The sequence below is a fragment of the Terrapene carolina genome, unplaced genomic scaffold (assembly GCF_002925995.2).
Source record: "Terrapene carolina triunguis isolate 2854851 unplaced genomic scaffold, T_m_triunguis-2.0 Scaffold88, whole genome shotgun sequence".
NCBI classification, from domain to species: Eukaryota; Metazoa; Chordata; order Testudines; family Emydidae; genus Terrapene; species Terrapene triunguis.
Genome location: NW_020664439.1, coordinates 50,162,712 through 50,174,176, shown reverse-complemented (window position 1 = coordinate 50,174,176; position 11,465 = coordinate 50,162,712). Strand labels below are relative to the sequence as shown.

The following is an 11,465-nucleotide window of genomic DNA, read 5'->3' as shown; positions in this document are numbered from 1 at the left end:
GCCCCTCCCGCCCGGCTGCCGCCCAGTGTCGTGACCCCTCCCCCCCCGACCGGGACTCGGAGCCCCGCGGGGGGGGTTCCGGCACCTCCCCCAGTGGGTGACGTCACATCCTGCCCACCCCCGCCCCTCCGGTGCGCGGAGCCGGTTGGAAGCGGTTCCCCGCCCGCCGCACAGGAGCGCGGAGCCGGCCCCGCTCACGCCGCCGGCGCCATGGGGCTGAGCTAGGGGGCGCCGCGCCGCCGGGTGAGTGTCCGGGCCGGGGGGGGCCGAGCCTGGGGCGGGGGGGCCGAGCCCGGGGAGCACGTGGGAGGCGGGGAGAGCCTCGGGCCGGGCCGGGCCGCACGCGCCTGCCACGTGCCCTGCGTCGCGGGCGGGCTGGGCCCCGCTCCCCTGCAGGCCGCGCGCCGGGCCCCCCCCGCCCCCCTCCGCCCCGCGCGGCCCCCACCTGGGGGTGTTTTCCTCGCGCTCGCCGCCGCGTGGCCCCCGTGGGTCCGGCCCGCCGCTCCGGGGCGAGCCCTGGCGAGCCTGCGGGAAGGGCGGGAACATGGACTCTGCCCCGGCGCCCTGCGGGCCGGGCCGGGCAGCGCGTGTGGAAATCGGGCCGGGTGGGGGGTAATAGGAGCCTAGATAAGAAAAAGCCCCAAATATCGGCACATCGGGTCACTCTGCTCCCGGGGCTGGGCCAGCCCTGCTGCTGCGCGGGTCCCCGGCTGGGTCCGGGCGCCCGGAGCCCGTCAGCGTCCTGTCCCCCTGCCCCCCGCCTCACCAAACGTGGGTGACACCCCACAGCCCGTCAGTGTCCCGCCCCCTGCCCCCCACCTCACCAAACATCACCCACAGCCCGTCAGTGTCCCGCCCCCCGCCTCACCCAACATCACCCACAGCCCGTCAGCGTCCCGTCCCCCTGTCCCCCACCTCACCAAACATGGGTGACACCCCACAGCCCGTCAGCGTCCTGCCCCCCACCTCACCAAACATCACCCACAGCCCGTCAGTGTCCCGCCCCCCGCCTCACCAAACATCACCCACAGCCCGTCAGCGTCCTGTCCCCCTGCCCCCCGCCTCACCAAACATGGGTGACACCCCACAGCCCGTCAGTGTCCCGCCCCCCTGTCCCCTGCCTCACCAAACGTGGGTGACACCCCACAGCCCGTCAGCGTCCTGCTCCCCCACCCCCCTGTCTCACCAAACGTGGGTGACACCCCGCAACCTGTCAGCGTCCTGCCCCCCCGCCCTCCCGCCTCACCAAATGTGGGTGACACCCCGCAGCCCGTCAGCGTCCTGCCCCCCGTCTCACCAAATGTGGGTGACATCCCGCAGCCCATCAGCGTCCTGCTCCCCCACCCCCCCGTCTCACCAAACGTGGGTGACACCCCGCAGCCCGTCAGCACCCAGGGCAGCTTCCACCCCAGCAGATCCTCTGGCCACAGCCCGCGGGCACGTGAATACTGCTCCTCGTGGGAACGGTTCTGCATCCTTCGCCATCGTCCTTACTATCCGCGTTCGGGTCCGGTAACTAGCCTTGGGATACATTGCCAGCCTATACAGAACTACCTTGTACAGCTCCAGAAGGGGGCATTTGGGTTTATTTTAAACTGAAATATCTGTTGGTAAATGGATGTTGTAATACAAATAATATTGTTTCCAGTAGTACAGTGGACTTTCCTTTAGTGCATCCGAAGAAGTGGGTTGTAGCCCACGAAAGCTTATGCTCTAATAAATTTGTTAGTCTCTAAGGTGCCACAAGTACTCCTGTTATTTTTCCTTTAGTTGTGAGTAATAAATCTGTTCCATTTGTTGAGGGATCTTCTAAGCCACAAGAGTGACACTAAAGTCCCAAAGTCAAATTATAGCCTTAATTTCTGTACATTTAAGGGCACATAAATGTTTTCCAATTTTTGAAGAAAAAAATTCTCAGCACTTCTCTGCCCCACTTTTTTGTTATCTTTCATTCTTATATTTATTTTAGGAGGTTCCCTCTCCTACTATCATCTCCGAGTTTTCTTGTTCCCTACTGGCCGTGCCCCTCCCTGACTCTGAATTTTAGGTAAATTTCAAAGTATTATATACAACACTTAGGGTATGTCTACACTGCCCACGTTACTGCACGGCCGCGGCAGCGCAGTGATGTGGGCAATGTAGTCATGCTTCATTGCAGAGGGAGAACTCTCCCGGCGATAAAAAAATAAGTGCCCTGAACAAGGGGTGGAACAAGTGTGGCTCTTGGTGATAAATCGCTGTCCATACTGGCGCTTTTCTGCACTAAAACTTTCAGAGGTGTTAACCGACCCCCGAAAGACAAAAGTTTTGTCGTGACAAGCAAGCGCTCTTGCCGACAACACAAACGCTGCTCATTGGGGGTGGAAGTTTTTTGTCAGCAGGAGAGTCGACAAAATAGCAGCTACACTGCGTGTCTTTTAGCGACACAGCCATGTCGCTAAAAGCTGTGTAATGTAGACATAGCCTAAGAGTGCTTTACATCAGTGACGGAAGCTATGTTGATATAAAGTGTTCTTGTATCAATTTAAGAGGGTCCACTTGAGGGCTACACTGATTTAATTAAACAGATTTAGTACAATTTTTGTGTGTAGACAAGACCTGAAATGCTTACATAGTCTCTCTCATCCTGAAGGATCACAAACCAATTTATAACTACTGCATTCTATACATTCCACTTGTCACTGAAATGCTGCCACTTCTGGGGTGAAACATGTCTTTGAGAACAGTTCACAGTAATACCTCACCACAATTTAGGACAGGCAGTGAAGAAAACTATGTCCATTTGAAACTTCCTGGGAATTTTAGGTAGGCAGAATGTAATTAGCTAAAGTGAGATTTAGCCAGGGCTCTAGTTGCTTATACTCTTTTGCATGGATGGTGTCACTGTTGTTTTAGTGACCCTAGGGGTCAAGACTTTGCTTTTACATCTCATTCCAAAAGCATCTCACAGCAAATCTGGCACTTCCAACCACACAGTACCCCTAACATCAGGTACAGACACTAATTCAGAGGGAAGAACACCACTTCCTGCAACCCCCTGAATTTTCCCCATCCAAGGACTGCTGAAGAAGCTTGACCATGGTTTCTGAGCTCTGATAAAATCAGAACTGGAGGTAGAATTCAGCAGCAAAACCCTGAGGAAAACTGCTCTGATAGTTTGTGCTCCTGTGAAGTGCTTTTCAGGAATCAACAAATTCAATCAAAAGTATGAAATAGCTACCTGAGAAACCTGGATCTGAAGAATGCAGGCTTCCGTAACACCTTGGTCTTTCAGCAGCTTGACACAGCTGTTAATAAATGTAACGTTTTCAATTTCTCCAGTATCATTAATTGAATTACATATATTAATTATTAAGTGACTGCACTCTTAACCCCGGATATAACCTGAATTAGTGTTTGGCTAACTGTTGTAGGGTAGCGAGTATTCTCATTAACAAATCCCTTGAATTTTGCTTCTTGATTAAACTTCACCTTTATGTATAACTGAGGCAATACTGTCACTTTCTTATGACATCAGGTACATTCTTACTGTTCAGTTAAACCTCAGTTTATACCTACGCAACCGTGAGTTGTTGGTAACTTTTGCAAGAAGTGTATTCCCTGTAAGGAACCTTCATATCTGTGTCAGTTTTGATAGGATATGGTTCAGCTGAGTTTAAGAACTTAAAAACTCACCTGATGTTCAAGTTTTCCAGTTGTATTTAGACCTTTCATTATTTTCTTGTATGTTTTCAAATTTATTTAAAAGCATCTATCCCAACTGGCTCCTAGTATTTATGTAACTGAAGTATATAATCATGAATGATAATTCCAAACTATAACCACTTAAACTCAACAGACTAAACCCTGTTAGCAACAATGCAGCAAAATAACCTCTCTCAAACATCCACCCTCTGTCCCACAACCCATCTCCTTAGCAAAGGCCTGGGAATGAGCTTGACATGAGCCTTGCAGCATCTTTTGAAGGTCAATAAATCAACATTTTATCAGACCACGGAGGAGATCATGTTCAAGCATTGAGAACCCTTCAAGGACCCAGCCACCAACCTCTGCTATTTGGAGTTGTTGCAGTATATCACAGGGCAGACACTTCATTAGCTAGGTTCCAAACCATTTAGGGCTTTATGGGTCTAAATTAACAATCTAAACTCCATCAGAAAACTAATTGGAAGCTAGTGCACTCACGGAGCGCTCAGCGTGCTCTCACTGTGGATGGCCACTGGGCAGGCATGCCACTGCATTCTGCACTAAAGTGTGCTAAACACCCATACATCAGAAGCTTAGGATGTTTGTATCTGAATAGTCCTCTCATCTTTTCCATTTATTTTTCAGAACAAATGGCAGATCTTACTCTGAATTCTTGGATAGTATCTTTAGCAACTGAGACAAAAGAGTCTTCTATTTTAACTCCTTCAATCCACTCATTTGCTTCTTTCCCTTCCTTCTCTGTACTGATGTTTGGTAATCACCAGTCAATCACACATTTGCATGATTGATCAACAACTTTCACATTTACTACCTTTATAGTCAGAAACAACCACCAAGTGAATTCAGCATTGTAAAAACTGAAAAACAAGATGAGCTAGGTAGCTTTGCACAGAACCATATTATCAGATAACCTGTCCAACTTCCAGAAGTTCCCAAATTCTAGAAAGCCAAGGCCCCTCACAAGTTACAGCAGGGGTCGGCAACGTTCGGCACGCGGCTCGCCAGGGTAAGCACCCTGGCGGGCCGGGCCAGTTCTATTTACCTGCTGACGCGGCAGGTTCGGCCGATCGCCGCGGTTCACCGTCCCGGGCCAATGGGGGCGGCGAGAAGCGGCGCGGGCGAACGATGTGCTGGCCGCGGCTTCCCGCCACCCCCATTGGCCCGGGACGGCGAACCGCGGCCAGTGGGGGCCGCGATTGGCCGAACCTGCCGCGTCAGCAGGTAAATAAAACTGGCCCGGCCCGCCAGGGTGCTTACCCTGGCGAGCCGCGTGCCGTACGTTGCCGACCCCTGAGTTACAGCTTTACCTACTGCGTCCCCCACTCTCCACATGAACATTCAGTGATAGTTGGTTAACACATTAGGCATGCCTTTGTCATCGGTAATCACTCCATCCATTCCCTCTTCCCCTCTAGGCTTCTATCTAGACAGTTCTAAATCTTTTGTTTCCTCATAAGCAAACCTTGATGTTTTTATCACTTCCCTTTTAAGTTCTTAGACTAGTTAGTTTTTATTAATAAATTAGGTTCTAATTTTTGTTTCTATTTAAATTAAAAAGATTTCCAATATATGGTCATGTAATTACTTCAGAATGTCACAGAAGTACCAACAATGAAAAAAGCAATAATATCCCCTGAAAAAATCCACTGTGCTGGATTTTTAACAACATTGCTACTCCTAATAATAAGGTCAATGCTTAGTGATTATAGCATCAGACCATCTGATCATAGTTATCCAAGTCTAATGTTTTAATTGTTTTTCCTTGTGGTTTATTAAAATATTTTCTATTTTGAATGCTGAGAAGTCTGGTCCAGTTGTTGCGTAGTTCTAGAACAACCAGCTGTGAAGACATTTATCGCTTTGTATTGTCAGAGTTGTGTAGTGTTTAGCCTCAACTCGCTTGGTTTGCCAGTGCAACTGAAACTAAATTTCAACTATTACTTTAATCCCCCCTTTTTTATCGCAGGGGACTCAGCTGCTGAATCTAGTCCGCACTGAATTTTCAGACAGGTTAGCCAGGCTTTTCTGTGAACACCTACATCTGAAAGCATTGCTGCTTTTCTTCAATTACCTTTCAGAATAAAGTTGACTCTTACAAAACATTGTCCTCTCTAGGGTAGATGATGAGATTACTTTTTAACTTGTGAAAAACAGATGGCCACCTCTGTTTTACTCTTTTTTTAAACTTCTTGAAGAGTTAGATATTGTAAGTTGCAATTACTTATGCGTCTGCTGTTCTGAATGTGTGGATCTTTACTCTTTTCTTCACTTTGGGTTTATCTGCACTTGACTTTTTTACCTAGGCTGAGCCCTAACATAATGCACAAACTTCTGTAGAAAGGAATAAATGTTTGGGGTCTTTTGAGGGTAGCTTTCACAGTGTGTTTACTACTGTGAGTTAATTGGCAATCCGTCCACTTGAGATTTTTTTTTTTTTAAGTGTAGTGTAGACACATCCTTCAAAAGCCAAAGAGAGGTATTTAACTTGTGAATTTAACGATATCTGGTTTAACTTCTCATTTTCTGCTGATAATTCTGTAATCAGCTAGGATCATCTCTCCCTTTCCCCCTCGATTCCTTTTGATTGTTAAGGTGGCTTGCTTGTGTATGATAGATGTCTAGCATTTTGTACAGTATCAGTCCTGGTCTACACTAGAAAATTAGGTCGGTTTTACTATGTTGGTCAGGGGTGTGAAAAATGCACACCCCAGAGCGGTGAAGTTGAGCCGACCGAAGTCCCTGTGTAGATGGCGCTAGGTTGACAGAAGAACTCTTTCCTTGACCTAGCTACTGCCTCTCGAGGAGGTGGATTACTGACGCTGATGGAGAATCCCTGCTGTCGGCGCAGGTAGCAGCGACATTGAAGCGCTACGGCGGCGCAGCTGTGCTATTGTAGTGTTTTAGACAAGTCCTCAGTGTAGTCACCTGGGGGAGGAACTCTGTGGCTATTTAATAGCACACGTCAATGCCACCCAGCAGTTTAGGGCAGCAAGTGAAAAATACTGTACTAATAACAATACTGAGCACTTCACAAAAGTGGTTAAGCATTATTATACCTGTGTTAGATGGGGAAGCCGAGGCACAGAGAGGTTAAATGACTTGCCCAGGGTCGCACAGCAAGTGGTGGAGCTGAGAGAAGAACCAAGGTCGTCTCTCAGTCCAGTGCAGTATCTCCTGGCCCATACTGCCAACTATATGTGAGGTGCTTTAACAATAGGTAAGAAGGCACAGACTCTTGCCTCAAAGAACTAAACAGTCTAGCTAGCTAATGCACAAACATAGGAATGGTGGAGCGAGAAGTGACACAAGCCGTCTGGTTTAGAGATCTGCTCAGGCCTAATTTTATAGCCCAACTCAGAAGCTGACCCAAACTTGACCCAAGAGTGTGTAGTGTTTTCAGAACCCACAGGACCCAAACCTTCGTCAGCGCTGCTGCCGCCTCATCCCTGGGGCTTGGATTGGTGGGGGCTTCCTGCTCCCTGTGCCTGTGATCCATCTCTGGTCACCTCCTGCCCTTGGGGTTGTCATGGCAGTGGCTGCATGCCCCGCTTCTGCCGGATACTGCTGCTTTGCTGAGCTGTGTGCGCTGTGGAGTGAGAAGTGTTGTGATTCATTGGCATGCTCGCTCTGCAGCACACAAAGCGCGCACCAAGGTGGGTGGTAGTTGGCAGGAGTGGGGCACACAGCTGCCGCTGTGCTGACCCCCCAGGCAGGAGGAGGTGAACAGAGATGACTCATGGGAGCCCCAGAGGGTCAGGTTATTTTCAGATCCGACCTGACGCTAGTATGTTTAAACAGTGAAGTTTGGAATACATTTTGCCTTGGTTTTTTAATATTCAATAGCAATTGCAGGGGAAATTTTAGGAAGGCAGAATGTAATTACCAAAATAGGAATTTGGTTAGCATATTAGGATTAGCATTTCTAATCTTGTGAAAAATTCCACAGGATCTGGACCTTACTTTTTCTTCTTATAGAAAGCACCTCTAACAAGACAGTTTCCCCCAGTCACCTGGCTTGGGCACCAGTTCAGTACTGGTTCAGAGAAGAATCATGCATTGTTCTTATTATTTGTATTATCATAACTATACAAACAGAACAAAAGATAGTTCCTGGCCAAAGATCAAGTCAAGTCACCAACACAATTTCTTGTAGAAACTGATTTTCCTTGCAGGTCTTCTCTCCCAGTACTGAGCTGGGCTGACCCTGCTTAAGCTCTGAGATCATGGTCCAATTTAATAAATGGTTGTAGAATACACCTGTTGTACCAACTTCAAGAAGTCTTCACTCCCATCTGGCACTAGAAGTAGTAGAAATTATAGTGTTTGAAGTATGAACCAGGGCACACAGCCAACATAGTGTTGAAAAAGCCAAAGGTGTTGAATTGTTCATTTTCCTATCCAGTGTTCTAGCTTCTGCTGTTCTGGAAATTGTTTGTTTATGGGAAATGCCACTTTCCCTTTATACTCTTTCTTCCACTCTACTTCCATACTAAATGTTTCTAACTTTCACACTTCTCATCCATTTCTAGTCTCTTCTATTTCACTGGTTACTAAATATTTTTGGCTTTTCCAATGCCTATCTCAACAATGAATAAACGAATTGTTTTAGAACATTAGTCTGGAAGGTGAGTTACAGATTTTTTCAAGTGGAATAGTAATTTATCACACCTGTCTTTTGTGCAGTGATGTTTCTAGGCCTTTGACTTTAGTATCTGAGTGCCTTAGAATCTTTTAATGTATTTATCCTCCCAACATCCCTATGAACTAGAAAAATGCTGTTATCCCCATTTTATAGATGGGGAACTGAGGCACAAAGACACTAAGGCCCATATATTTAAATGTATTTAGGCACCTAAATACCTTCAAATATCTGGACTTAAGTGATTTGCCCAAGGACACATAGGAAGTCCATGGTAAAGCAAGGAGTTGAAATGGGACAATGCAAGTTCCGGGCTAGTGACCTAACCACCGGACCATCCTTCCTTTTCTAGAGGACTTCAGATCCTTGTGATGCTGCCTCTTTGTCAAATACAAAAAGGAGTTAGATTTTACACTTTTGCTTGGCTGAAGTTAGTTTTAGGAAGTAGACATAAGCTGTTACTGCAAGAAGCACTGAATTCAACAACTTGTGCCTTATCAGATTTAAAGAAAACCCAAGGAGAAATGTTCTAAAACTTTCCTTACTGAATTTCTATCAGCTTTGACTTTCTTTATGCTAGAGAAAAGTAAAAAAAATACATTCTTCAATACACTGTAAAAGGAGGCACTTCTTAAAGCAAAAGCAATTTTCATGAAATTAAAAGATTCAGGAAGAATTTTCTAAAGATTTACTTTCATTTCCATGATTAGCTTTGATTTCTTTCCACTATCCCACCCCAACACACACATTATGTAGCTACTGCTTAGGTACACACTACACTCTTTAAAGCAGTCTCTGAGGCCACAATCACGTAAGCACTTGAATTACACCCAGTAAATTAAATGTGTATGTTCAGGCATACCTACGCTACAGTTGCTAAGCGACACTGGTATGGAGCTGCAGCTGTGCTGTTGTTGTGCTGTAGTATAGATGCTTCCTACATTGACGGAAGGGGTTTTTCCGTTGATGTAGTTAAACCATCTCTCTGAGAGGTGATAGATGGAAGAATTCTTTCATCAACCTAGCCGTGTCTACTCTGGTGGCTAGGTCAACCTAACTACAGCGCTCAAGGCTCAGTAATTTTCACAGTGCTGAGTGACATAGCTAGGTTGATCTAATTTTTAAGCATAGACCAGGCCTAACTATTTGGAGGATCAGGGCCTTAGACTGTGAGCTCTTTGGGGTGGTGACTGTCTTTTACTACAAATACATAGGGGGCCTATTACAACTGGTCCTTGAGATGAATCTGTATATGCAATTGAAATGGTAGATCTTAAAAGTTTAAATACCCCCCCCCCCCAAAAAAAACCTAAAACCTGTTGATTTTGTAGCTAGTTACCTAATAGTCTTTCCTAGATAATTGTGTTTGAATGTTTAAAATTGTATGCTAAAGTGTTTCCTGTTTCAGGTTGATGTACAGTAAGATAAAAATGAAGAGTTTCATTGAGGAAAAGCTACTTCCTTTGTTAAGTAACCTACATATCCGAGAATAAGGATCAGTTGATGTTAATCCGTGGTTCTAAGTCCTCAGGGCTGCGGCTGGGAGAGATGCCTCTCAACCAGCCCCTCCCCAACCCAGCCCGGCCCAGTGCTCCACTTCACTTGTGCTGCAGTTGGCTCCTCTGTGGACCCTTCCCCGCGCTCCTATGGGCCCCCCGGCCCAGGGCTTCTCTCCGCCCCGCTCCTCTCAGCTGGCCGGCTGAGGGCTCCTCTCTCAGCCCCCACCCACCCCATCACTGGCAGGCAGCCGGAGCCCGAAGCGGTGGACTGTCACTGGCGGCCTGGACTGTGGACGGACCTGCTGCAGGCTGGGGAGAGGCGCCCTGGCCGCAGCCCAGCCCCCCTCCCCGCCCGACCTGCAGCGGACGGGGGGAGAGGCGCCCCAACCCAGCCCAGCCCCTGACATGCTGCGGGCAGGGGAGAGGCACTTATCCCATTGCCCCAGCCCCGGTGCTACCGCGGCGTGGATAGGCGCCTCTTCCCCCCCCCCCCCACCCCAGACCAGGTGCTGCTGTGGGGAGAGAGAGCTGGGGGGAGTCCTCTCTCCCCGCCGTAGCCCCGGGCCAGCCTGCATCCCAAACCCCTCACCCCAGCCCACACCCCCAGCTGGAGCCCCCCCTCCTGCACCCCAACCCCCTGCCCCCTCCTCCACTCCAAACCCCTCATCCACAGCCCCACCCCAGAGCCCACACCACCAGCTGGAGCCCTCACCCCCAACTGCACCCCAACCTTCTGCCTCAGCCCTGAGCCCCTCATCCTTGGCCCCACCCCAGAGCCTGCACCCCCTATGCACCCCAACCCTCTGTCCCAGCCTGAACCCCTCAGCCCCACCCCCCCATCGCATGCATTTTGTTATGTGCACCAAAATAGTCCAGTCCCTAACAGAAACTCGACTCCAGCCTTTTACCCCCGCAGAGGAAAGATACCCGTAACAGACTGTACATGGTGCAACAGCTGGGGGAGAATTACTGCTTGCGTTTCTGCATTCATTTTAAACTATTTTAAGAATAGCTTATTGGAGTGGCTTAGCTTAGTTAAAATTGTGTTTTGAGTGATCCTATATCAAATGCCAGAGGCCTAAGTGGTCATAAAAATACCTGGTTTTGTTACTTCTGATTCATTCACTTGTTTTAAAACTGTTTGCATGACCCTTAATTCTCTATCCCTTCGAACCTTCCTTCTCCAAATTAAAAAAAACCCAAACAAACACAATTTATGTCAGTGGCCTTTTATTTAGTTGAGCAATAAAGTGATTTCTCAGTGCCTTTTTTTTTTTTTTAAGAGCACAGATTACTGTATCAGAAAAACATGACGTGTTTATCGTTTATGGAATGAATACATAGAACATAAGAACGGCCATACTGGGTCAGACCAAAAGTCCATCTAGCCCAGTATCCTGTCTGCCGACAGTGGCCAATGCCAGATTCCCTAGAGGGAATGGAACAGAACAGGTAATCATCAAGTGGTCCATCCCCTGTCACCCATTCTCAGTTTCTGGCATATAGAGGCTAGGGACACCATCACTGCCCATCCTTGCTAATAGCCATTGATGGACCTATCCTCCATGAATTTATCTAGTTCTTTTCTGAACCCTGTTATAGTCTTGGCCTTCACAACA

General features: G+C 47.9%; 1 protein-coding gene across 1 annotated transcript in view; it reads left to right on the top strand.

Moving 5' to 3' along the window:
- Positions 1-132: 132 nt before the first annotated feature.
- ATP13A3 (ATPase 13A3) overlaps positions 133-11,465 on the top strand; it is a 114,270-nt gene continuing 102,937 nt past the window's right edge. The window contains exon 1 of the mRNA XM_026650143.1: positions 133-243. The gene's annotated coding sequence lies outside the window, so the exon portion shown is untranslated. The remainder of the gene's footprint in view (positions 244-11,465) is intronic.